Here is a 27,440-nt window from a genome sequence, read left to right as displayed (position 1 = left end):
CATCCTTTCCTCACCCATCCTGCATCTCCTCACGACTCTATTGTCATGTTAAGCAGCTGCTCAAACATTAAGCAAACACATCAAGAAAAATAGGAGCCTTGCAGATGGGTGGCATTTTCTTCCTAACTGCTTTGGTTTTATTTACTTGAGGTTTCCCCCCCTTCCTCCCTCCTATCTCCTTCACCCTTTAAACCCATCCCTGCTATTGCGGCTGGCTCCGCAAGCCACCGGCCTGATAAGCAGCCGCTTGCTCACTTCTGGACCTCCCAGGCTCTCTTATTCATTGTTGTTTTCTCTGTTGCTACAAATTGGCACTTCTAAAGAGATTTCCAGGCCAAGTATTAACCCCCTCCGGAGCCCAGCCACATAAACACACACGTTATTTGTCAAAGGAGGGGAAAGCAGGCGAGCTGTAGGGAAATTTAAGTGACTCGTCTGAAACAACGAAGGCAAAGGAGCCAAGACAGACGTTCCTACCTGCTTCAGGTCCTTCTCCCCTCCTTCCAGCCCCATCTGCAGCCAAATTCCTCCATCTTCCCAATAAATCAGCAACGACAAGCTCCCTTCCAGCCCTAGAAATAGGACCCAGGAGTCCTGACCATATCTAAGCACAAAACAAGGTTTTCTCCTCGTTGCAAATTCTGATCCAACCTCCTTTTAGGAAAAGTTTTATAGAGGTTTTATTTATTATCAACTCCTGGATGATAAAATGAGGCCGTTACAAGGAGTCCTATTTATTTGCCCTCCCCTCGGAGGGCTGAGATGGGAAGCAAACGAAGGGCTCCAGCACTGACCCTGGGTTGCAGACCACTGGGTGATTATATTATAACAGCTTGATAGCAGCTGTGATTTAATGCAGCTGTTAAAAATTAGCAAGGACTCCATCGAAAGCATCCCAGTCACTCACAATAACAGGCTAATAAATCATTCCCCCAGTGCTCCGTGGCATTTATAGTTCTATTTTAGAGCTGCAAAGCAGAGATCCGCCTGCTCTCCTGGATTTATTTTTATTTATGCTTTTAATAATGCAATTAAATAAATAAATTTAAGGCTGTTGTGACTCTCTTGCCAAAAAAAGCATGGAAGAGAACTTCCCCTGCATGACTTCCCTTGGTTATTTTCTCCCCAATAGCCAATTAAATGGGAAATGAATGGCTCCAAGATATTGTTTCCAACACACGGGATGAAAATCTGGCACCACTGAAATCCAGGGGATGCAGGGAGGAAGATGGAGGGAAGAGAGGGCAAAGCTGGGGTGGCTGTCACTCTTCTCCCCTTCCCAATTTCCTCCTGTCACACCATTATCCTGAATATCTACATGCTGCATTTCCTGGGGGCATACACGAATGCACTCGCCACTTCCCAGCCACCAAACCCACCTTTATTAATATCTTATGGGACAATGATTTGGGGCATTCCCATGCTCCTAAAAGGAGGATCTACCTATTGCGGCTGCAAGCCAGGCACTTAGAAACCTCCCCTGAAACGGGATGCCTGATGCCAGAGCAGAAGGATGGGCCCATGGGGCTGGCTGTCCCGTCTTTCTCCATGAACCACATCATGATGGAGCACACCTTGGCCTGGCTGTCACTCCAAGGGAATTCCCACCCAAGGGAATTACATTTTATGGAATCATAGAGTCCCAGACTAATCTGGGTTGGAAAGGACCAACCAGTCCTTGATGCAGGTCCCTCTCCAGCATCCTTGTAGCCCCCTTCAGATACTGGAAGCTGTTCTGAGGTCTCCGCACAGCTTTGGCTTCTCATTTGCTGCCCAGCATGATGTGCCTGGTCCAGACATCCTGCTTTTTGTGGCGAGGATGGCCAAGGGAGGCAGGAGCACCACCACAGAGAGCATCTCACACAGAGACGGGCATGAACTCCAAACTTTTCCTTCTCCCTTCCTCAGGCCTTGCAATGTCCAAAATAGCTCCACAAACCTCACAAGAGATGCATCGAGGAGTAACGCACTCTTCACTCTGTCCATCACCCCAGTGAACCCAAGATCCTGCCTCTGCCTTGACAGAGACTGGGGAGGAAAATACAGCCCTTCCCTATTCTTACATGCCCAGGAGAGGTGATGATGCATCTTTCCTGCTTCCCTCCCCCTAAACTCCCTGTACCCAGCATGTCCTAGAATACAACACGCCACAGATTGACAGCTTCAGGGTCCTGGCTTGTTTCAAAGGGCTTAAAGCAGAGTTTCAAACAGGCTTGCTTTGCACAGCACAAGGGAAAAGCCAGGCACCTTGTTCACTGCTTTTAAGCCAAAGGCAAAGACCAAGGAGCAGAACCAAGACCGGAGCTTGATTCACTCCCGAGGGAAGTTCACGTTGGGTTATGTTTTATGAAGTTCTCATCCCTTTTCCTCTTATAGCTCCTTAAAATGAGCCTTATCCCATCATCTCTCACATGGCTGCTTTGTGCTCTCCAGGGAGCCTGATGCACACCCAGACCTTGCCAAGTCAGCTTCACCTCACTGGGGTCTCCATCACTCAGAAACCTCACCCATTCCGAGCCTATCTGCACCCTGAATCAAGGTGGGGAGCAAGCAGCAATGCGTCACCTCAACACTACCACCCTCTTGCATTGCAACCCACCACAACTGACTAAAACCACTGAAAACAGACTATTTTAAGTGATTTATCTCTCAGCCACACACGAAGCTCTGGTGTCAGGGAGTTTAGAGGAAGCCAACACCCAAGACAGGCTCCCCTGAAGCTGAATCCGATCTCTGCTGAGTCCATTTAAAATGCTCTCAGCGTTTTCATCCTATCTTTGCTTTTAAGTAGAGTTACAGTCAGAAAAAATTACTCTGCATACACGACCCCAGAGGTTCCATATTTCTTCTGCTGCCGTGACAGTTCCTGACCAGAGCTGCTTAATTTACAATTTGGGAGATAGGGTTGCTTCCCCCCTCCCTCCTCCCTCCAAACTGCCAGCCTTGCAAATTCCTCAGGAATGGAAATACTTGCCCCCCCCCCCCCCCCCCTTGCTGGTTCTGTCACCTCAGTGCAGGATATATGGCCCTGGGCATGGTTCCATGGATGGAGAGGGAAACCCATCTGGCTCCCGATTCCAGAGCTGCAGGGGCAGCTCACTGGAGATGACGCACTGGGTTCCATGAGGATCCCCAGCAATAAGGAGTAGAGGATGGAAGTCTTTGGAGATGCTTGGAGAAGGACTTAGGGGTTCTGGTCCATACAAAACTGAACGTGACCTGCGTCAGTGTGTGCGCGCAGGCAGAAACCCCCTGTGTGCTAGGCTGCATCCCCCAGCAGTGTGAGCAGCAGGTCAAAGGAGGTGATGCAGCCCCTCTGCTCTCATGAGACCCCACTTGCAGCACTGCGTGCAGTTCTGGTGTCCTCAGCTTAAGGATGTGGAGCTGTTGGAGCAAGTCCAGAGGAGGCCATGAGGATGCTCAGGAGATGGAGCAGCTCCATACAGAGACAGGCTGAGAACACTGGGGCTGTTCAGCCTGGAGAAGCTGAGTGGAGACCTCAGAGCAGCTTCCAGTGTCTGAAGGGGGCTATAGGGATGCTGGAGAGGGGCTCTGCATCAGGGACTGTAGTGATAGGACAAGGGGTAATGGGTTCACACTGATACAGGAGGAGTTCAGTTTGGCTACAAGGCAGAAGCTCTTCCCTGTGAGGGTGCTGGGGCCCTGGCACAGGGTGCCCAGAGAAGCTGTGGCTGCCCCATCCCTGGCAGTGTTCAAAGCCAAGTGGATGGGGCTTGGAGCAAACTGCTCTAGTGGAAGGTATCACTGCCTGTGGCAGAGGGTTGGGACTGGATGAGCTTTAAGGTCCTTTCTAACCCAAATCAGTCTGGGATTCTGTGATTCTATCCTACGTAAAGCACCAGCAGAAAGCCACCATATCTGTGAGGTTTTAATCACAGCAACTGATTTTTGGCAATTACAGTCTGATATAATGGAATCTATCATTAAAGCAATGGGTTCAGCTGCTCTGATCTTTTCCCATTTAAATAAAGATGGATGGAGAAAGCTCTGGGAATTGGCACCACCCACCAGACAGGCATCTCTAACTCAGGAGCACCAGCGCAATCAGGACAGGCAGGAGAGAGCTGTTCCTGGCATAGTCACAGCTCCCCATGGAGTGACAACAAACAGAGCTGCTCTCCAGTGCCCCGGGCACACAGCTTAGACCTCAGTGGGTCTCTGAGCATCTTCTCTTTGCTCCATCAGGAAGGTTTTTAGACATATGCATGGATGGAGAAGGAGCCACAAGTCCAACAGTCCTTCCAAGGTCTCTTCTGCTGCCATCCTCCACATAAAGCACAGTCCCCAGCCCAACACTGCACCTCTCCAGATGTCCCTCATAGCAAGCAAAGTGCTCCAATGACTGCAAAAATGCCTCCCCAAAAGAGTCAAGTGTAGGCAGGTATCCCCATGGGTACAGCCAGCCTGAATCCTGTGTCCAAGATCCAAAGCCAAAGTCTTATTGCCTTCTGCAAATCCACTTAGTACCAGTTATTCCCTTCCTTACACCAAATCCTCCTCTTAGGATGCAAGAATCCTTGATCTCAGAAGAAAGCAGAGGGCTTCAATAAGCACTTTCAGCAATGTTTTAATAATAAAAAGCCTAATTAAATCTTTACATGTCTAAATACATTTGTCATCTCTTTTCATTAATAATGCTGCCTTTAATGTGATCAGCTCCTCACCCCCTGTAAATAACCTCCTCCAAATACTCCTGCATATCTGGTGTGTCACTGGCACAGGGAGCTCAAGAGCTATCCCAAGGCTCTTTGGTGGCAGTGCTCCACAGCCCTCTACTGCCATCAATACAAGAGGGAATGGGAAAGAGAGCTGGGAGCATGACCTGGGAATGGGTCTGCATGGAAGAAGCAGGAACCACATTACACCAAACCTATAGCAAGTGGAGACATGGGAAAGTTTCTCCTGCCAGGACCACTAGAGACAAGCAGGTGAAGATGCAAGAAGACAAGAGGCATCAGAACACCCTATTGTCAAGACCACTGGCACATTAAAGACAAGCCACTCAATTCCTAATGCCTTAAGGATGGGCTGAGCTTCGGCTCCTCTCCCTAATGTGGAAGATGAACAAGGAATCACCCTCAAATAGGCCCCAACCCATCCTGCCTTCTACAACAGTGTGTTTAGAGAGGGCAACCTGTCCCTGAAGGATGCTTCAAGCTACTGGTTGAGCACTGCCTGAGCAGCCTCAGTAGCTGGGCAGAGCTCTTGTGCAGTTTGCTGTTTGTTTTATTAATATTATTATTGTTATTATTTTTAACCGTGGAATCATTTTATTAATATTAATAAAGCCACTGAAAGTGCTAATTTCCTCCATCATTCTCCTAATTACCTCTATTGAATTGTGAGGATCATCTGCATGAGTAATGACTCCTCATGCATTTGCTTCGCTGCTCTGCCTCTGCTCGGCAAGAAAAGCAGCAAAAGCTGGATCCTACACCCGCAGATGGGAGGAGAGCATCCTTCAAACCACCACCAGATGCCTCCTACGTCAGCAACAGTAACCGAGGGACTCTCCCCCCAGCCTCAAAAGCCTCATCAGGTTCATTCTGCGTCAATACAAGGGATGGGACAGGTCTTCCATGGGGAAGGTGAGTGCTCTTAGGCTATTTCCCAGTGCACAAAGCCTCTCTCTGCTGCTCTGGTGGCCAAACACCCTCACTATCACCTTCAAAGATCGCATGTGCATCACATCACCTGCTGCATGGTGTCCACCACCAGTTTGAATCTCACCTGGATTTTGGCTAGCAGCATCACTAAAGGATACCTCCTTTAGCCTCACACAGTGGCTGGGACCAGAAGGTTTGGATGGGCTGAAATGCACTGGATGGATTCCCAAAGGTACGAAGAGTCTTCCCAGGAAAGATTGAGAACAGAAATCCCTTTCATTTCGTTCTCTTTTTGTTGCTAATGCCAAGATGTTTTCCCTTCCTAAGTCATCTACAAGGTCTCAAAACAGTATCGAGCACAGGAATGTTTTCCAGCTCTGGGACCACCCCAAGCACAAAACCAAGGAAGACTCAGCTCTTCCCTGTGAGGATGGTGAGACACTGGAACAGGCTGCCCAAAGAAGTGGTGAATGCTCTATCCCTGGCAGTATTCAAGGCCTCATTGGATGGGGCTTGAAGCAACCTGCTCTAGTGGAAGGTGTCCCTACCCATGGCAGGGGGTTGGAACTGGATACGCCTTAAGGTCTCTTTGCACCCAAACCAGTCTGGGATCCTCTAAGTCCAACCCATCATCCATCATGGGAGTCCACGCCGCACCGGCTCTGCAAGGTGAGCCAGAAGGAAAAGGGACACCAAAAGTGACATGTCTACAGCCTGATTCCAGCACAACCTGGCACTAGCAGCTGCACAACACCCTCAGGCTTGCTAAGGGAACACAAGTCCTTAAAAGATGTATGATGTTCTTGGATGGGATCCATTCCCCCGCAGCTACCGCACGCCAACAGCCCTGCACGAACAGCAGCACACGGCAGCGTGAGGCTGAAGCTCTGTGGTGGACCCTTTGCAGGACCTGGCATCCTCTGCTACCAGTCTTGAGTGTTACAGGACATCTGGCTGGGGAGAGAATTCAAAGCATGAAGGAGATCACTGCTCTTGTCACAGAGACACTGCTCCAACAAGCTTGTTTGTGCAGGCAGAGGGAAAAGATGGGATGTTTCCGATTGCCCCATTCCATTTCACTCAACTTACGGGACAGGCTTCAGCATGGAGAAGATAAAGCTCAGGGGAGACCTTAGAGCAGCCTTCCAATGCCTTATGGGGGCCTACAGGAAACCTGGAGAGGGGCTTTGGGCAAGGATCTGTAGGGCCAGGCCAAGGGGAATGGCTTTAACCTGCCAGAGGGGAGACTGAGATGAGCTCTTAGGCAGAAGCTCTTCCCTGTGAGGGTGCTGAGGCGCTGGCACAGGGTGCCCAGAGAAGCTGTGGCTGCCCCATCAAGGTGGCCCCAGGCTATCCTGCCTCCAGAAAGTCCTCTTGTGGCAAGGGGGTAGGACACACATTGGTGTTTTCCATGCTAGCAGCAGTGTGGCAGGGAGAGGGAGGCTCTATTAGCCAGGCTCTCACTGCACTCGAGAGGCTGCGTGCATCATATTTGTATTCATTTTCATGAACTCCCCATAAAAGTCACTAATAGAACACAATCTGCTAATTAAATTTCACGCAGGAAGGCATTTTCACCTTAGATTAGCAGTGTCCTTGTGCATTTTTTGCCACTAATGTACTAATAACATCTTATTTATCTTATAAATGAATTCCCTTAGACTTATCATTAAATTTGAGCTATTAACGCGCTCAAATGAACCCAGGGGGGTGAAGGGGGGATGGGGAGGGAGGCAATTCCAAAGGGATGGAAACCACAAATCCATTTTCCTCCCTTTTTAGGAGCAAGATGACAGCTCAGGGAAGCAGCGTCCTGCCTTTAACTGCTGCAGAGGTGGCAGCGAGGGCAAGGAGCCTTCACCAGCCCTCACGTCTCACTGCCAGGGATGTGCTGCCCAAGCAAAGGGCATGAGCAGCTTCTCCAACCTCAGATATTCTTGGTGGGAAGGTCTATATCAGAGCACATAGAGGACCAAGATGCACCTCTCCCCATCCTTGCACATAGAGGACCAAGATGCACATCTCCCCCCCATTGGGGCCATACCTTTAGACCTACATCAAAATTCAATGCTTCCCAAGTTCCCCCTCAAGATGTCCCATCTGAGCGTGCAAATAGCCTGGAGAAGCCAGCTGCTGCACCTGCATCCCAACCAGGGCCCGGATTTAAATGACTTCTCCAAGGAAGGGAGGAGGTGGAGGAGAGGCGTTATTGCTCATGAATCTTGGCAGGATGCAGCTGCTGCTGTGCTTCCCTGGGATGAGGAGATGGATAACGGAGAGGAGACCAAGCTGCAATGCTTAAATCCAGCTCTGCTTTGACATGCTGCTGAGAAACCTCCCCTTGTAGAGCTGGATTTTCTCACTAGACATCCTCAAACCTCCCTTGCACCATCACCGTCCTCCTGAACACCAGGTAAAAGCCCGATGCTAACCACCAACAACTCGCATGGAGCTGTGCCTCAAAGGATGGGATACGCTTTTGCATCCAGCTTTTCCTTCTGCTGAGGCTTTTTGTCTTAAATCAGGGTTTAGACTGGCTCAAATCCCACCCTGGCTGAGCAAAACAAGGGCAAAGACTGTTTCCTTCCCAGTACCTTCGTTCAGCTGTGCTCAATAGCCGACTTCGCAGAAGAAAACAACATCCAACCCGACAATAGCGTTTTCTTCCCCTTTCTGAAGACGCAGGCCTTTCCCACTTGGAATTGGATGAGGCAACATTGACATCCAGTGGCCGATTAGATTAATCGCAGCAGAGCTGAGGTATGTTCTCTAGGGATGAAGCCAGCATTCACCAAGGGTTGGCAGACGGAGCTGCAACAGCATCTCTTGCCAGGACCACCACCACAAACCAAGGGATATGCTTTTCAGGGCTGTGTTATTCCCAAATCCTGATGGAAAACATTATGGACCTACTGGCATCAATCTGCACCTCTGCTCCAAATGCAGGTGGCGTTTGTTGGCCCCATCATTCTGTGCCCGAGTCTTTTGAGAAGCCCAAATTCTAGGCAGGGTGAACAGCAGCATGCATAGGCTGCACTGCTGTGTTTCACCCCTAGACACAGGCGCTGAGTCCATTACAAAGCCAATGGGAACCAGCCATAGATGCTTTTCCATCACCCCTAAACTACATGGACAATAACCTCCATCCTCAACACTGGACACTTGAAGATTTGGCTGGACAAGGTGCTGGGACATCTATCTTCGCCAAGAAAAGCTGGATCAGATAATCGCTGAGGTCCCTTCCAGCATGGTATTCCATGATTCTATGTCTCTAAACCTCCCAGGTCAGCATCAGGCTCTGCCCAATATCCTCTCTGCTATCCCAAGCTCCAGCTGGATCTACCTATTTGCAGCACACCGCTTCTGCCCATCACCAAATCCCACCAGCTCCTGCTTGTTTTAGCTGTACAGCACTGTGGCACAGGGCTGGTTATGGATAACGTGAGTCTCAAAACCCATTCCTGATGGGCCTCTATGAGGGCCGGGGGAATTCTTGTATTCTCCCCTTAGAGACAACACAACTGAGGCCCAAGGAGCGGAAGAAGACTGTGGTGGGTGAGGGAAGGCTGCAAATTCACGCTGTTTTCCCAACAACAGAACCATTTGCATGCCCACAGGGGCACTTCGATGTTGGTCCCTCCCCAGACAGCTGTAAAAGCAGAGGCTCCCCCTCCTCAAATCTGCTTTAAAGGTTCTCCAGTTTCTGTGGGGCTTCCATTTGATGTTTCAAAACACGACGGCGCGTTACACGCCACGCAATTAAATATTGATAGGGAATTCTCCCCAAGTATGGTTCCCCTCCATCTCTCTGCCTCCGCCGGGAGATGTCAAGTTCTGTTTCCTAAGCTGTCCCGATGCAGTGATTACGTTCATTAGGGCACCAGCCTTGTGGTTAAAAGTACTTTCTTTGCTGTTGTACGTTTAATTAGACAACTCTTGCCTAGAAATTATTTATAGCCGAGCTTGGGAGCTATTGTTAGGGCTGAATGTAAATAAGATTCAAACGGGAATTCCCAGGGCACCCCTGTGGCTGGTGAGCCGCTTGCTTCAATCCATTAGAACTGGTCCCAACGCCCCTGTTCAGCACATGATTCCAGGGGCTTTATGGCTGCAACTTGTGCTATTTCACACAGTAATAAGGCAAGGCAGGCTAGGAACAGGTTTCCAATCCAATTTGGGATGGACAGGGAATATTTCCCCCCCTGGCATTGCAGGGAGCTGGGGAACTTCCAGTTCAATTAGACCTTATCACTCCCTACAACAGCCTGACAGGAGAATGGAGGCAGGAGAGGACTGGTCCCTGCTCCCAAGGAACAAGTGACAGGACAAGAGGAAACAGCCTCAACCTGCACCAAGGGAGGTTTAGGATGGAGATTAGGAGCAACTCCTTAATGGAAAGGGTGATGGGCATTGGAACAGGCTGCCCAGGGCAGTGGTGGAGTCATTGTCCTTGGAAAGTTGATCCTATGACAACCATCTGAGAACACCTGAGCAAGGTTACATGGCTGGGTATGGAAATGTGCCTGGGAAGGACGCAGACTGAACCCAGGGGTCTCAAAACCCTTTGCATCAAGACCATGACAAGCTACAGCACTGTAGCTTCTGGCAGAAAAGCAAGCACATCAGTCTGATCCTCGTCAAAATGGCCAGACCACCTCTTAAATACAGCCACAGCCTCCAGGGGAGATGTTCTCCCAGGCCCCAGTTTTCTTCCTAAGACCCTTTGCAAGCAGCATGGCCAAAAGACCAAATATCATAGACTGTCATTTGGGTTGGAAGAGACCTTAAAGCCCATCCAGTTCCACGGGCAGGGACACCTTCCACTAGAGCAGCTTGCTCCAAGCCCCTGGCCTTGAACACTGCCAGGGATGGGGCAGCCACAGCCTCTCTGGGCACCCTGTGCCAGCGCCTCAGCACCCTCACAGGGAAGAGCTTCTGCCTAAGAGCTCATCTCAGTCTCCCCTCTGGTAGGTTAAAGCCATTCCTCTTTATCCAAGCCCCACATCTCTGTTTTCAACCCAAATTAAGTACTGGGATGGACAGACACGCTCTTCCCACCACCCTACAAGAGCATTTGCCAACCAGCACCAGGCCACTCAAGTCTAGATGCTTTTCCCCTCTCCTGCCAGCCCAGCACTCGCAAACCAACTGTGCACCATTTGATGGATGATTCACGAGGTTAATCTTGCATTTTCACACCTTCAGGTGTCCTCCTGGCATTTGAGGGAGAGGAAAAACGCACTCAAAATGGTGCTATTTAGCAGAGCAGCACTCAGCAGCTCAGAAATAGCTGCTCCACACAGAGAGCAGCAGCGAGGCCAAGCGTGTGAAGCGGCCAATAATGCAACAAAAATGGTAAATCCCTATAAGCTACAAATAGAATCATAGATCATGGAATAGATTGAATTGGAAAGGACTTTAAGATCAACCAGTTCCAACCCCCTGCCATAGGCATGGACACCTTCCACTGGAGCAGCTTGCTCCAAGCCCCTGTGTCCAACCTGGCCTTGAACACTGCCAGGGATGGGGCAGCCACAGCTTCTCTGGGCACCCTGTGCCAGCGCCTCAGCACCCTCACAGTAAAGAACTTCTTCCTTATCTCCAACCTGAACTTCCCCTGCTTCAATTTGAACCCATCATCCCTTGTCCTATCGCTACAGTCCCTGATGCAGAGCCCCTCTCCAGCATCCTTGTAGCCCCCTTCAGATATTGGAAGGCTGCTATGGAATGGGTTGCTTTGGAAAAGACCACATTGAGCTCCCTGGTGGCACACGAGGTGTCCCAGCCCTGCTGGTGCCAATGCCAGCGCAGCTGCCATCACCGGCCAGGCTGATGCTGTCACTGTTGTGGAGAGTAACACCATGGGGAGGTCTATTATTTTAAACATATAATTGATTCTAATTCATCACTTATCGCACGGTGACAGATTTGGAGAGAGTTGATTATCTCCAGCTCAGCACGGGGGCCCAAGGGGGGCTGCTCCTATTGTTCAGCAGTTCCTGCTCCTGCCTCAGCTCTAGCTGCTCCCGTTATCTGTCTGATTAAGTTAGGGAATGTGGTATCTCAGGGTCCCCAGGTAACTGTCAGCACTCATATCCTCCCCTTGCAGGATTAAAGCAGCCTTTCTGCACCTCTCCTCATTGACCTGGCTGTCACACAGACTCTGTGTGCTTAGCTGATGGTTTGGGCACTGCAGAGATGGCCATCACCCCCTCCCTGCTCCCAGACAGGTAGCAACACTAAGAAATCCAGAAGGACCACAGCAGCAAGCCCTCTGGAGCCTGCAGGATGCAACCCCAAACCTTGTTGCCTCCATCCCTCTCATTTCCTGGCATCCCCAATGGGAAAATGCCAAAGCAACACAAGAGCAAAGGTACCCAAAGTGCCAGTTTAACACAGGGGTCACAGAATCAACCAGGTTGGAAAAGAGCTTTAAGCTCATCCAGTCCAACCATTCCCCAGCACTGCCAAAGGCCACCAGCAACCCATGGCACTGAGGCCTCGTCTCCACGGTGTGTGAACACTTGCAGGGACGGTGACTCCAGCCCTGCCCTGGGCAGCCTGTTCCAATGCCTGAGCACCCTCTGGGGCAGGAATTGTTCCTCAGCTCCATCTAAACCTGCCCTGGTGCAGCTTGAGGCCGTTTCCTCTTGTCCCATCCTTTGTTCCTTGGGAGCAAAGATGTGCAAATCCACCCCTCTCCAAACATAACTCAGCCCAAATCCACAGACACAGTCCAGAGGGTCCCACTCCTCCTTCCCAGCACTTCCCCTCATGTTGGGATCATGGTTAAAATAGGTGGATTTAGAGAATTCTCTCATAGAATTGTTTCTATGATTCTAAGGTCCATTGCACAAGGAGCTTCCAACTTCTTAACACTTTGCTTTCAGTTCTGTTTCAGACTGAAACGACACAAAAGCACCCGCATCCTTTCTTCCCTTGAGCTCAGCAACACCCCAAAATGCCAGAAATGAGATTTTTAAGGACTTTAAGGGCTCACTTTGCAATTTCACTTTTGTATTTCCGCATTTTAGATGCTTTGGAATGATTTCTCCCACATTTCACCATGCTAAACGCGATGCCGAGCATCACCCAGCACCGCTCCGAGCGTGTTATTAAGTGACATAACATCATGATGGAAACACTTTACAATCTGATCCTATTTTCAGATCATTAGGGCTGCTGCTTCTCCATTCTGATTGAAACATCTTGGGGGGGGGGGGGGGTGTTAGATCAAAGTCTATCTTGTTCCAAATGGAAGGAAACAGTTTGATATTGTTCAAGAACAGCGTCAAACCCTGGTTTTACAACACAAACAGCAGCAGCTTTTCATCTCAATGTCAAACTACTCATTACAACAACAAACACGAGGCACTTTTATCTCTAAAGTAGGATGTTTTAGTCGACTTGAAGTAGTAGCTGCCCTTAATTATTTGAAACCCCAAAGGAAACATTGCAAGGCTTCATCTCGACATGAAGAAATAATACAACCAAACCCCCAAACGGTGTCATGTTCAAGGGAAACTCTCAAACTTCCCATCCTTTGGGATTTTCCTGCCAAGAAGAGCAGTGCAAGGGAGGTCTGTGCTGTCCCACTGTGCCATGGGGATGTTTTTCCCTGTCAAATGCACCTAGGAGGCTCAGGAAGGGGTTTTTGCTGGGACTTGATGTCCCGGGCAGTGCCATCCCTGTTGTGTCTTCACTGCCATGAAACAGAGGCAAAGGATGCTCTGCACAGCCAGGAATGAGTAATGTCACCTAGATAGACCTTGGTAGGCTTCTATGTGATAAGAAATACAGTCAAAATGTGATTTAAACCCAGCCTGGCAAGCTGTGGTTAGGATGACACTGCTCTGTGGACTAAGCACCTTATCACTCTCCTATTTAGAGGACAAAGGAGCCACAAGATGTATTTTCTCTCGCATGGATTTCTGTCTGGAGGGGACATCAGAGGCGTAGGTTTGGCACCATCACGTACAACTGAGCATCAACGAGCTGCTCGACCCCTTGAAACTGCAGGAGGTAAACAAACAGCAACAGTAACCACGTAGATATATAACTTAGACTGAACAAAATGATGTTTTCCAAACACACACTTGCATGTCCACAGGAAGAACAGATGCTGCAGTCTGCCTGGGCTGCATCAGACAGCGTGGGCTCAGATGGGATCAGAACGACCTGGTGGGGAGCATTCCAAACTGGAGCAAGATGAAAGTGCTGCCTAACTGGATTCATTCCCGTTAGCAACACACAACCTTTCCCCCTCTTTTGGGTGTCTTTCTTAGGGAGAAGCTCTTCCCTGGGAAGGTGGTGAGGCACTGGAATACCCAGAGAAGCTGCGGCTGCCCCATACATGGCAGTGTTCGAGGCCAGATTGGATGGGGCTTAGAGCAACCTGGTCTAGTGGAATGTGGCCCTGCGCGTGGAACTGGGTGAGCTTTAAGGTCCCTTCCTTACTAAACCATTCCATGATTCTATGATATGATGATGCTGGCATTCCCCTCAGCCCTGTATCCATGCCGCATCCTTGGAAACCCAAACCCTCCGCTCTTACAAGCGCAGAAGAAGCCCTTGAGGTGCTGTCAGCTGCTTCCCAAGCAGCTGAATACTCCTGAGGTGGGCTGGGCTCTCGGTTGCGAAGAGGAGAGCACTCATTTCCCCGCCAGCTATTGCCTTTGCTGCTGACATTTTGCTCAGTGCATGATGAGCTTCCTCCCCCAGTTCCCCTAGGAATGACACCGCTGTTATCTCCGCTGCATCTAAAGCACACACAGACTCAGTTTAGGGACAGTTAATTTCCAATTCTTTCCAGATGGGTTGGAATAATATCCCCAGGTGGTAAATACATTATTAAGAAGGCAGTTTGGTGTGAAATTGGCTATTAAAATATAGATAAAGTTTAATATATTGAGCTCCTTGTCAGAAAAATCACTTTAGAAGGAGCTTATTATTTGTTTGATATTAAAAGAGTGACAGCTCCGCTCCAAGTGACAAATGGGGAGGGGGAGGATATGCCACCAATAATGAACAAAAGCTTTTTAACATTCAAATTTAGGTTGCCATTCAACACCCCCCCCCCCCCCCCCCCCCGTGCTGTTCTGGGCATGCCCACCCCGAGGATCCGTCCACCAAAACTCCAGTGCTCAGGAATACCAGCATCCTTCACCTATCCCAAACCCCAGCCATGATGCTGGTGGAGGAACAAGCTTTTTCTTCCCTTTTGAGGAATTCCAAAGCCAGCAGCCTTCCTTCTTTGCTCCATGTTTCCTTACCCTCTTGGGAATTAGCAGCAGAAATCCAAATGGAATAACATAGGGGGATAAACAACTTCATTATAACTTCATGGGGATGCTCTAACTGCCCACAAAGGGTCCCTCTGTCCCATCACTGCAGCTCAAAAAGCACAAAGTTGTACAGCAAACCCACATGAAAAGCTTCGAGATCCACTTCCCACACAATGAGCACATTTGGAACAGCAGCATTCCAGCCTGGGTGGGATCTATGAAGGATAATTGCCCACAGCATCACCGAGATGGAGCAACCACAAAGCAAGAGACAAGCTACATCTTCCCACTACTCCGTGCAGGGCTTAAGTAAGGTCTCCCATTACTAAGACTTCATTAGTTTTACAGAATATACTCCACAACATTCACTAGCGGGCTATGAGGAATCATAAATAATTAAAATTAAATTACACTTGTCAAGGGAATTAATGAAATGCTTCTCCATGTTGCCTTCTCCTCCTGCACTTCTCTACTCCTTCTTAAATCTCTTGCTTCTGAACTTAGGCTTTTGTAGACGGGCCTGAAACCAAGCTGCTCTTTGCACCAGAACAAGAAAATCAAATGCCACCAACCTGTTTTTTACCCCATTCAGCCACAAAGCAGGAGAAATGCCAACTGAAATCAGTGCAGTGCATGTAACCCCCCTTTGAAATCAACAGTGGGGTTAAAAGCGTTCTTAATCAGCATTATTATTATTGTTATTAGCATTATTATTATTAGCTGGCAATTAGCAAACTTCAATAAGTGGTACTTAATAGATCTTCCACTTGATGAGGAGAATTTACCGTCAGAAGCCTTTGAGGGAGGCACAATAACAGTGGAAAACATCTTAACTAATTGGCTAAATCCCCCAACAGCACCAGAGCCCTTATGAAAAGAGAAGAAAAGGGGGAAAAACCAAGGTTTTTTTGTTGCTGCCAGTTAAGGCTCCTTACCCTTGAACTAAATTGCTCTGGGCTAGCAGATGGCACCTTCACACCACCTCCCCGTGCAGAATTAGGCTTCTCACCTACATCCTTGGGCTTTTTATTGGTACTTAGTTTCCTTCACCTCCTAAAAGTCCCTTCCACAAGTTAATCCCCCCACCAAGGTACAAGCATCTCTTCAGGGACCCAGGAAGCAGAGGCTTTTTATCTCCCAAACCCATTAGATTCTAATGGCTCTGATGTTTTATTAACCACCCTGCCCAGTCTGAGGCAGTTGGAGACCTCCTTTGGGATTGACAGCAGAAGAGTGGAGTGAGCAGAGCTTGGCCCAATGCCTCCGTTTACCCCTTTGCCACACATATCCCTCTGCTTACAAGCTTCATTAATATCTGTAATGGGACTGAAGGCTCTGGGGTGAAAGGTGAGGTACCCAATGAAGTTGTGAATGCTCCATCCCAAGGCCAGGTTGGTTGGAGTCTTGGGTGACATGGTTTAGTGAGAGGTATCACTGCCCATGGCAGGAGGATTGGAACTAGATCATCTTAAGGTCCTTTCCAAACCATTCTATGACTCTATGACACGCAAGGGGATAACCAACCACCCTACACACCATCCCACCAAGGTGGTGTACAAGCAATAGCAGTTAACTTGCAGCAAGGCCAGCAGGGAGCCCCCCAGGGAGCACCAAACCCCCTCAAAGACAGCCAGAGCCTGGCACCAGGACTGGGACAAGCTGGTGGTGATGGCATACACCCAAAGGATGCTGGAAGAGGGGAGACCCCTTTCTGTGGGCATACCCCATTACCACGAGCCCATAAGCCTGCGATAGCAGCAAAGCCAGGTCTCATCTGCACTCTTCTCCATGCTGCACTGATTAGCCAAGCACCAGCCCTGAGCTGCAGCTGCTCCTCCAAAGCAAACTCCCACCCCTCCGTGCCATCTCCTCCTCGTTTCGATTCCTTGGCAGCCAGACGCGTGCAATTATCCGCTGATCCCCGCTTCCCGGCCCTCCCGCTCTTCCCAGCGCCTCCGCCTCCGGCTCCCCACTCCGGAGAAGTTTGCAAGTGAGTGCAACGAGTGCCTCTGTTAGTGGAGGAGGAGGATCAAGGTTGCTGATGCTCCTTTCAAAGAAGACCTGAAGAGGTTTGGAGGAGAGGCGGTGCTGCCTGCAGGCTTCCCTGGAATATCTTATTAGAGTCACTTTCACACATCACTTGAAAGCTGCCTGACAATGTCCTTTCTTTAACAAAGCAAATACTGTATAAATTAATAGCCCTTCTGGGAAAGACAGAGGCAAGTGCTTCCCATCACAGCCCCAACAGCCTCTTTCCTCTTCCAAGAGCAAACCACTGGAGGTGACGCGAGGACAAACCCTCCACCGCGACCACGATGCACAAGCAGAGGTCCCTGATTACCAGGTGCACCTCAAAACCTCCACGGAAGAGGCTTCAAGAGCAAAACAAGAGTTGAATCCTGACTCCTCTCCCCCTCTGCTTTCCTGAGGCAAGGCCAAGGATCGAACTTGCACTTGGAGTTGCCGGAGAGGGACATCTTTGGATGCTGGAGAGGGACTGTAGCCCAGCCTGCTTCTTCCCTTCCAGACCTGTCAGGAACACATCCCTGCTGTCCTTACCAGAGAGGGAAGCTGCTGACAATCACTTCGTTCTGTGTCCAAACCACCTGAGAGCAGATGGAACTCCCTAGAGCCTAAGCATCCACTTCGGAACTTGTGGGCTTTGCACAATCCTCCTAAAAATACTCATGGAGCTGGTGCTTGTTTCTCTCCTTTCCCTTCCCTCCCCTTCCTGCCTATTCCCTTTCATCATGTTTAAACCCCAGCTCTCCCTCCTCCATCCAGCTCCCTCTGCGATTGCCCTCACCAGACCCCCGCAGTTGATTTAACCTCTGTTATCTCCGTGATTAGCCCCGCCATGGAGCAGATAGTTGCCTCTTATCAGCCCATTAAAGAGCCAAAGAATGCTGTTACCAGTTCTTTATCTGTAAAACACACACAAAGCCCTGCTGATTATTCTATTAATTTGTTAATGAACCTGTCTTGCCAGACACACTTTGTAAAGCAGGAGTCGGGAATTTTCATCTTCCTGGGGGTTCAGGCCCTGGGCTCCCAAGGTTTTTTAGCTCCAAACTTCTGTAGGCTATGAAACAAAAAGTTCATCCCCATTATCAGCTGCCAAAACACGGCTGCAAAGGCTTCAAAAACTGCTTCTGCACGGTGCTGCTGGTAGATACAGACAGAGAGCAGAGCTGGGAGCACACATCAAGGCACAATTTGCTGCAGCACCAGGTCCACAGCTCTGCAGCCACACGCTGCATAGCCCTTTGAGATGATGGTGGGTGCCACTAGCACTGTGAGCCATGTGAGCCAGGTTTCAAGGGGCGCTGAGCATCCAAACGAACACAAAGCCCTACATTACATTCCAGTCTCTGAGGGGGGTACGAGGATGCTGGAGAGGGACTTATCATGAGGGGCTGTAGTGACAGGACAACGGGTGACGGGTTCAAACTGAAACAGGGGAGATTAAGATGAGATCTTAGGCAGAAGAAAGCTGTGCATCCCAAATGCCTTCCTTGAAGCAACCTGCTGTAGTGGAAGGTGTCCCCACCCATGGCAAGGGGTTGGAACTGGATGAGCTTTAAGGTCCCTTCCAAACCAAACCATTCCGTGATTCTATGATTATTCAGTCAACAGTGCAAGAGAGAGCCCACACTGCCAGCACCAAGGGTATGGGATCCACCTTGGGCTGGCGATACTCATATGGGTCCTGCTTCTAATGCAAGGCAGAGACAGGACCCAACGGCACAGAAGGAGTGAAGTCTGCCATAGACCTGACAAGGCAAGTCTCTCTCCCTGCCAAGGTCAGCTCAGAAGCTTCCAACTGACTCTGAAATAATGAGATATTAAATATAATCAAGTCGAGGTTGTTTTCATCACCCCTCTGAGCCACTGAGATTTGCAAGTGCACACTGTCCTGCTCTGCAGGAGCCTTCCCACACTACCTTAATGCCTCCCAATCTTTAATATATTGACTCTTGCAACACCCCTGTGCAGAAGTAGTGTTATTACCGCTGGGATGACACAGAAAGACAGAAGCAAAATGAGAGATTCAGCCCCAAAGCTTCTAAATCCTGGGCTGGCGCTCTAACCACCAGCCTACTCTTCCTCTCCTTGTATTTGCTGTGTTCCTGGCTTGCAGAATACATTTGTCTCCTTGGTCCACCTCTCTTTCCTTTAGCCTGAACGAAAAACAAAGAAGCCCACTTGCTTTTCAGTTATTTTTAGGAGAGCTGGATGCTGAAGTACTCCTCAAGCTGCCAATTGCACACCAAATTAAATGCATAACCCTGGAGCACTCAGAGGATGAATAGATTATGGACAAAAGAAACATGTCATCAAACCCACACACAGCTTTGTTTACTCTGCATTCAGACATGGCTCTGTTGTCGCCTCCATCCCTGACTCCTAATGATAAAAGACAAAAGGCAGAGAAATCCTGCTCCAAAGCCCCCTAAGTCTCCATCTGATACGCACAAATGCAATTTGTCCCCAAACAAGGGGATGCATACAAAAAGAGCTGCAGGTAGCATCCAGCTCACCGCAAGGATTAGGAGTAGGAGCTGAGCCCAGGCATCGCTCCATCTCATCACAGCCCTGTCCAAAAATGCAGAACCAGGCTTCCTTAATGCTCAGACATCTGGAAGCAAGTGATTTCCAGCAGATATTCAAGAGCTGCCACTGCTCCTGGAGGAATCCTTCCTATTTATCATGCCAAGCAACACAAGGTATTTGTATTCACATTGCTGGGTTTCAGCCACGCTCTCCAAATCAGCCTGGCTTTAAACAGAATCAGGGTTTGATCTGAAAACCAGATCCAACACTACACAAGGGTTTCAAAGGTGCATCACCTTCAGTAGATCCACCCGGAGCCTCCTCAGCATTCATCCCTGTCTCTTCTGAAATGAGGAACCTCCTTTTGATGCCTCACCCCAATTCTCCTCTGATACATCCCCAATTCCAGCCGAAGTTTCTTTAAACCAAAAGCATTGAAATCCAAAGCAACCACAGCACCTGGCAGGGCACGGACCAGCTGGCCTGCAGGGCTGCTCCATCTGCTCCTGGCAATGATTTTCCAGGTCAAAGCACATTTTCACTGCGGAGGGGAGACAACTCTTGCTGTAAGGAGGCCAGAGCCTCTCTGCATTAATAATCATGAGCATAAAACACAGGGGCCATGGCTGAAAGGGTGATGTGTAGGAGCAGGCAGGTCTTCAAAGAGACAAAAACCCCCATTTTGCACCTGCAGATCCTCAGGGGACCAGCCTTGGAATGTCTGCCAAGGGGATAATCCTGTGGGAAGTCCAAGCTCCACACAGCCAGGCGTGAGGACGTTTAGTCTTGATGCTTTCAGATTCTCATCCCCAGCCCTCTCCCAAGGGAAATGCCTCAGTAACCTCTGCTTGCCACTCATTCAATTCTGGCTTTAACGGGAGATGCTCTGGGATACTGCAGTGGTCAGTGGTGGTCACCACAAGCAAAGCAATCCTGCAGCATCTTAACCATCAAAATCAGCGCCGACCTCTCCAAGCCTGATGCATCACTGCAAAAAGAGCACCCTTCAAATAACAGCTTTTTCCTACCTGAAAGTCCATTTGTCACACTCCTTTGGGGTGTTACCCCCCCCCCCAAAGTAATGCTCCCAGCACCAAGACAAACCCAATGGGGCACAGTTTGTCAGCTTGATGGCAACTTGGCTCCTGCCTATGGTCCTAAATATGACGACAGCCATAAATATCAGTAGCAACATGAAATAGAGCCAAGCTGGAACACCCTGGGAGGGGAAATTCAATCTGGAAAAGGGTTATTCTGCCTTCTGCTCTCTGCAAAGGGAAACAAACCTCCAGCCCCCGTAAGCCTTGCGTTATCGGGTAGCCTGCTCTTCCGCAGAGCATCCCGGCATCATCCAGGCATCTTTACCCCATAGGACTTCTGACAGCCCAAGATCCTCCCAACAGGCACTGTCGCCTTCTTCCCTGCCTACACCTTTCTGTCTAACCAGTGCTTGGTATTTGAGTCTAAAGGTTAATGAAGTGTGGCTGCAAGAATGAAAGGCCACAATCAATTACTGTGCCTGCATGTCCATTGGAGTCAATTTTTAATCATGGTGATTTGGTATTTTGGGAGGCATGGGGTGAGGAGAAGGGTGAAATTCTCTTTCTTCCTCTCTTTTTGAAAGTTATTTATTCGAGCTGCCTAATTCCCCTGTCTCCAGGCAGATCGCATGCCTTCCCCTGGGTACCCTCCTGCCTTCCCTTTGTCTCTGTGCAGTGCTCTACAGGAAGGAAGCCAGCAGAGATGGGAAGCACAATTAAAACTCACTTCAATATATTCCCAACGAAGCTTCCCAGACCTGTTGCCTGCTCTGAGTCCTTTGGGTTTGAACCAGCCTGAGGCTGGAGAGGCTGGAAATGGACACAGATGCACCCTTATCTCCAGCAGCTCCTTGAACCCTTGCCCAAAACTTGTTTGCGCCAAGATCATACCTCCAACTTGCCTCCTCACACAGGTAAAAGCCCTTCTAGTGCTCTCCAGGCAGCACCCCTGGTTATCCTGCCATATACACACCCTGACCATGACCCATCCATATCCCCCCCCTCCCAAACTCATTACAACCACACCAACTCTCCTCCCTTAACATCCACCCTGAAGGCAACACATTCACCCACCCTCATCAAGCTCCTTTTGTCTGTTGTAATAATTAACTATTTACAATTCAAGCAGTGCTAATCACAGCATTCCGGGCTGTGTTCTCATTATCCAGGATCAATTCCTGTTTAATATTCACCTCCAGGGGTGGATATGGCTGGAACGAGTATCCGATTTCTCTCTCCCTACTCCAAAGCTAATGAGTGGCTCCCGCTATTGTAGTACAGTCACTCTCCTGCAATCAGTCAAAATAACAAGCAACAGCACCTTCCAGGGCCCCAAAGTCTTCTACATAAATATACATAGACAGTCAGGCATGCCAATGGGCTTCACATCTCAATGAGTTATGGGCAAGGCGCAGCTCTTCCTCAGCTGCAGGCATAGGGACAAGCCCACAGCCTGGGAATTAGCCCTTATCTTTGCAAGGGGCTATCTCTAAGGGCTTGTGCACAACTGGAAGATCCTGTGGATTCGGGGCATGGACAGCTAACCCTGCATTCACACACTCACATGCTCCTTGTCCTTTGCTAGCTTCAAGGATCATAAGGATGACATTCCCCCAAAACTCCATGTGCGTAATACATCCACATGGTAAATCACAGCCCTAAAAGACAATCTTCCCTCCAAAGCTCTCCCCATGGAAGAACACAGAGCATTTGCAAAACAAGAGGGAAAACCCACCCTGCCTGCTCCCTCTGAGGCATTTCCTAACAGATCTTGCATGGGATGTGATTAATTTCCATCTCCCTCCTCTCCCATCAGAGTGAAAAATGAAGATGTCTGCTATTCCCTTGGCTTTTGTAAGCACTGGGGGAAAGTTAAAACCCATTCCTCAGGGAAAGCAACCACATGGAGCTGGTGGGACCATCATCAGATAAGAGCATGAGAGCGGGCTCACTCATGGGGATGTGCATCTGAACTAGTATGCAAAGAAGGTCACTAGACAGCAGGAAAATGGGAGCTGGAAGGAATCGTCATCAAATGACCATTTTTAGGAGCCTATTTTTGTTCCTTAGCAGCAGTTAAGGGCAGAAGATTGAAGCAGCATCTTCAAGCAAGCAGTTGTCACCTCGGTGGAGCACACCAGGAAATACCAGGCCCCTTTTAGCACCATGGGCATGGCAGCGACCTTACCTATAGAGAAACCACCAAAGGGAGATGGAGAAACCCCACGAGGCTCTGCCCATCTCTAGCGATGGCACTATTGATGGAGCAGAGGGAAATTGTCTCTTTGCTGTGTGTCCATCACCTCTCAAGAGCTCACAGAGGAAGAGGAAAACCACAGATGCCTCCAGGCAGTTTGCTTGCTGAAAATCAATAACTGGTATTAAAAAATGGATCCAGTTCCCACTGGAACAGAGTGCTCAGGGCTCTGCCATAATTCTGCACAACAGTCAATATTTACTGTAAGTGTCTCAAGTAAAGACCAAGCTTTGATTTAGCAAGATCGTTATTGTGCCTTAATAATATGTCAATTGATTATTAACCATATTTACAGAGGGGATGAAAAATAGGCTGGGAGATGAAAGGGCATCTGACACAGGAACATGATGTTAACTAGGGAACCTAATTGTGCAGCACTGCATTAGCCAAATTATCTTTCTGTCGTTAGGAAACATTTTATAGTGGCATTAAAATGCTACAGATAGAGGAACGATACGTGAACCTTCAAAGGAGTTGAGCAAGAGGACAAATTGCATCACGCTGGTGTGCTCGCTTCTCCCTCTGCACACCAGCTTCAGGATGGTGCTAGGGCTCTCCCCATCCCAAAAACAGAGGGGAAAGGCTGGGAGGGGATCAAAAAAGGGGCTTTAAGATAAAAGAGAGGAGATTTAGAGGAGACATTATTCTTCCCTGCAAGAGTGATGAGGTGCCCAGAGAAGCTCTGGCTGCCCCAGTCAGGTTGGACTGGGCTTGGAGCAACTTGCTCTAGTGGAAGGGGTCCCTGCCCTTGGAACTGGATGAGTTTTAACGTCCCTTCCAACTCAACCCATTGTACGATTCTATAGCCCCAACACCACCCACTCCAAGGCCCTGGATCCCGGGGTACATTTCTGCCATCATACTGTTCGCAAGAGCTTCAGGGTGACATTTGCCTTGTGCTGAACAAGGCTTTCTGCTGCCTGAGGATTTTCACAGCGCGCCCACAAATGTCACTTCAAGTCACACTTGCAGCTCAGCAGTCAATTCGCGCTTGGAAAATACAGGGAAACGTCAATTCTCCGTGTTTTCCTCCTTGTCTCAGTCGTCCTCCCCTTGCTGAAAACCCAGCACCACCGACAGGGATTTCTTCTTGTCCTTTTCCCACGAGTTCTTGACGAAATGTAAATGGTTTTCAACTTTGATCTTTCTGTTTCCTGCCTTTTTCTATGTTTCTTCCTTAACAACTTGACTTGAGCTTTCGCTGCCCCTCCATCTGCACCACGCGTATTACCAAGCAGCCCAGTGCAAGAGCTCAGAACAAGCCACTCTCTTCCCCAGCAATAGGAATTACTTCCATTTGGAGTAATAGATCCTCCTACTCTATGGATTGCTGCTCACCAGGCATTCAAATTCTACTCATCTTATGCCGCAGGGCACTTTTGAATGCACCAAGCCCAGCATGCTTGGCCGTGGGATGCTGATCAGATTTGAGCTAGAAACAGGGGCCTCCCGAGGATAAGGAGGGCTGGGATATAGAGTTTTCTATCTTCCCTGAAGCCTGCAGAGTTTAGGTGGAAGGATTTGGTTTGGAGACACCAAACAAGTACATGGCGCTTACCGAGGTGGGCTTTGCACTCTCTACACATACACTACTTTGGCTCCATGCTGTGTGAACTCATTACGTTGGGGCTACTGGTCTACATTTTGCATACAGATGATAGTAAAAACACTACCACGATCTAAAGCATGAGTATTAAAAAAATGATGAGAAAAAAAAAGAAGAAAAGGGGGAATTAAAGCACATGATGCTTTCCAAGAGGGAGCGCTGGGTTTCCTGCCTGCACACCCCATACCATGCTTGTAGTGCATCCCAACCTCAGCAGGAAAGCTCTGCACATCTGGGTTTGATCCTAGTCTCCGGGTGGCAAAGGCTGGAAAATTCATGTGTTTTCAGAGGCAGTGAGAGAAGAAAGGTGTAACTTGCCTTCAGGCTTCCCACCCCCTTTCCCTCTTGAGATGCTCCTGCTTGGCACCAGTGCAGGATTTCCTGTTTTCTGCTCTAAAATGGTTTTCTTGGTGTGCTTTGTACCAGAGGTCTCACAGGGACCAACCCGGCCCAAAAAGCCCGATCAGAGCAGGATGCAGTGTGGTGGCACAGCTTCCTCAGCCCCCTTATCCCATTATCTCTCCATCTGGAAATCCTTGGTGCTCTGTCAACACCTTTCATTGGAGGATTTCAAAGTGTTTTCCTGACATGAACAAAACAAACCTCCCTGCTCCCCTAGCAGGAGGGTAAGTAAGATTAAGATTAATCCCAGTTCAGAAAACTAAAGCCTGGGAGATGAGGAGAGGGGTGGAAAAACCTCAATAGCAACACAAGAAATCACACTGGGTCTCCAGCACCTTCGATTTACCTTCCTCTGGTTCAACTACCATAAGCAGACTTTGAGATGCAGCCCCAGCATTGCTCTGGGTTAAACACAGACCTCAACCCTGAGTCCTGCTCCACTGAGACCACGGTTATCGGCTCCTCTCCAGCATTTTCATGTTGTTCCCCCCTTCCCTGCCCTTCAGGGAGACTTGGGAGAGACATAACCATGACAAGCTCTTTAGAGATGCATGGACCTGCTTGCAGAATACGACTTTTTGTTGTGTTGTTTGATGGAGAGGGAAAGTTTCCCCTAGAAGAGACAGCTCCGCAGAAGCCACTGCCAGAGGGAAGGTGACAGATAGGGTGGCGGATAGCTCTCCGTTTACCTCTCCTGTCTGCCTGCCTGCTGCTGGAATGAAGATAATCTATGAGCAGCAGCGTGCATCAGCACCGCTCTCTTCCCCATATAAATCAGGAGGGTGAAGCCGTACTGAAGGCAGCGCTCCCTGAGCCTTCTTCCTGCCTGCCCGCAGCATTATCCATCTGGTGCTGAAGGTCAAAGAAGTCTCCGAGGACAGGATAATCACTACACAGGAGAGGGTTGCACTCCATCACTTGCAACGTGGAGACAACAGAAGCCATGGAAAGGATGCAGATAGCCCGCCTTCTTCTCACCCACAGATGAAGCCATCCCTGATTCCACCTTGCCTGACAACCATCCTGAAGGGACTGGGCACCAAAGGGCTATTGGCAAGGGTTGGGTGGGCTTGTCAGCTCTCCTGATCTCTGCTGTGTCCTGTCTTCATGTGCAGTCCTTGACCTTCATGCCTCTCTTTAAGAGAAAGGAGCCTTGCAGGAGCTGGGGAACCAAAGTCACCACTGTCCAGCCAAGAGGAAAGGATGGGTAAGGCATGAGAAGAAACTCTTCTGAGACCCTAAGGAAGAGCTTTGGCAGCATGAAGAATCACTACTGATGTCTCTTTAGGACCATTGTCTCCATACCCATGGAGGGACCATTGGAGCTGGGCAGAGAAGATGCAACCCAAGCCAAGCTGTGGTGTGCTGTGACAGTGGGCTCAGAGGCTGTGATTTATCAGCCCTGTTGACACAGTCAGTAACCTCATCCTATGAGGTGGGCATGATGGAAGAGGAGGTCATAGGGTGTTCAGGCCCTGAACTCATGGTTGAGGGGGAGAAGAGCCCATCAGCCCATTGGACAGCCCCAGACTCCTCACCCCAGTGTAAGCCTGGCCCTCATCCACCATAAAGCTCCTTCCTGCATCCCTCCTAGGAACGTGGCAATGGCCTCAATTTATCTACTGCACAACTCAATTAAATCCAGTGACAGAAATGAGGTGATTGAATCATTGAATCTGCCCTGGATCCTTCTCTCCTCTCTCCAGCACAGCATCTGCCCCAGGCACCCCACTCCTTCACCAGCCCAGTGCTCAGGGTTTCCTTTGCTTCATGTTTCTCCTAGACAAGACTGACTTATTCCTTACCTGCTTCCTTCCAGGCCTTTTTGCAAACCACAGCACAGAGCAGCTCATGCACAACTAGCAGAGGAGTGCATGCAACAAGCAGCCCCATTCCCCTCCTCGTAGAATCCCAGACTGATTTGGGTTCAAAAGGACCTTAAGATCACCTACTTTCACTTCCCTGCCATGGGCAGGTACGCCTCACACTAAACCAGGTTGCTCCAAGCTGCGTCCAACGTGGCCTTGAACACTGCCAGGAGCATTTATTACATCCTTGGGCAACCTGTGCCAGAACCTCACCATCCTCACAAGGAAGAACTTCTTCCTTATATCCCACCTGAATCTCCCTTGTTTCAGTTTGAACCCATCACCCCTTGTCCTCCTGCTGCAGTCCCTGATGCAGAGTGCCTCTCCAGCATCCTTGTAGCCCCCTTTCAGATACTGGAAGGCTGCTACGAGGTCTCCACACAGCTTCTCTTCTCCAGGCCAAACAGGACATGATGGAAACGTACCAGAAAATGTCTTGGGACACCATTCCTATGTTCCATGCAGTAAAAGGCGGGTGTTTGTTTCAGCACAGCAGGTTTGCAGCCGCACCATATGGAGATGCACTAGGAAATCTAGGCTTGGTACTTCTGGCATTTGTCTCTGCCAGCCCAAAGCTGTAATTGCTCCCTGCTTTAGGGAGGAAAAAGAAATAACCTCCCTCCAAAAATCACCTCTCCAATCAATAGGCATTTGTCCTTTGCATCTATGGCACGGTGGCTGTGGGCTCCAGGGGCTGCTGCCAGCCTATATGTCTTCTCATTTCTCTGGCCCATCACTTAGATGCTGAGCTTCACCCCCAGACCCTCTCTCCTCCCCAAGCTGATCAATAACTAGCCCTCTG

General features: G+C 49.4%; 1 protein-coding gene across 4 annotated transcripts in view; it reads right to left on the bottom strand.

Annotated features, from left to right (window-relative positions):
- The window catches only part of OPCML (opioid binding protein/cell adhesion molecule like), a 325,783-nt gene that overhangs the window by 106,290 nt on the left and 192,053 nt on the right, over positions 1-27,440 (bottom strand). Inside the window, exon 1 of one of the 4 annotated variants that reach the window (XM_062619954.1) lies at positions 478-771. The exons of the other annotated variants lie outside the window; for them this stretch is intronic. The gene's annotated coding sequence lies outside the window, so the exon portion shown is untranslated. Of the gene's footprint in view, positions 1-477; positions 772-27,440 lie in introns of those variants that run through there. 4 annotated transcript variants of the gene reach the window in all.

The sequence above is a fragment of the Pezoporus occidentalis genome, unplaced genomic scaffold (genome assembly GCF_034315485.1).
Source record: "Pezoporus occidentalis ecotype Australia unplaced genomic scaffold, CSIRO_AGI_Poc_V1 ctg216, whole genome shotgun sequence".
Classification (NCBI taxonomy): Eukaryota; Metazoa; Chordata; class Aves; order Psittaciformes; family Psittacidae; genus Pezoporus; species Pezoporus occidentalis.
The sequence above is the reverse complement of the archived record's forward strand: the minus strand, read 5'-3'. Positions and strand labels throughout refer to the sequence as shown.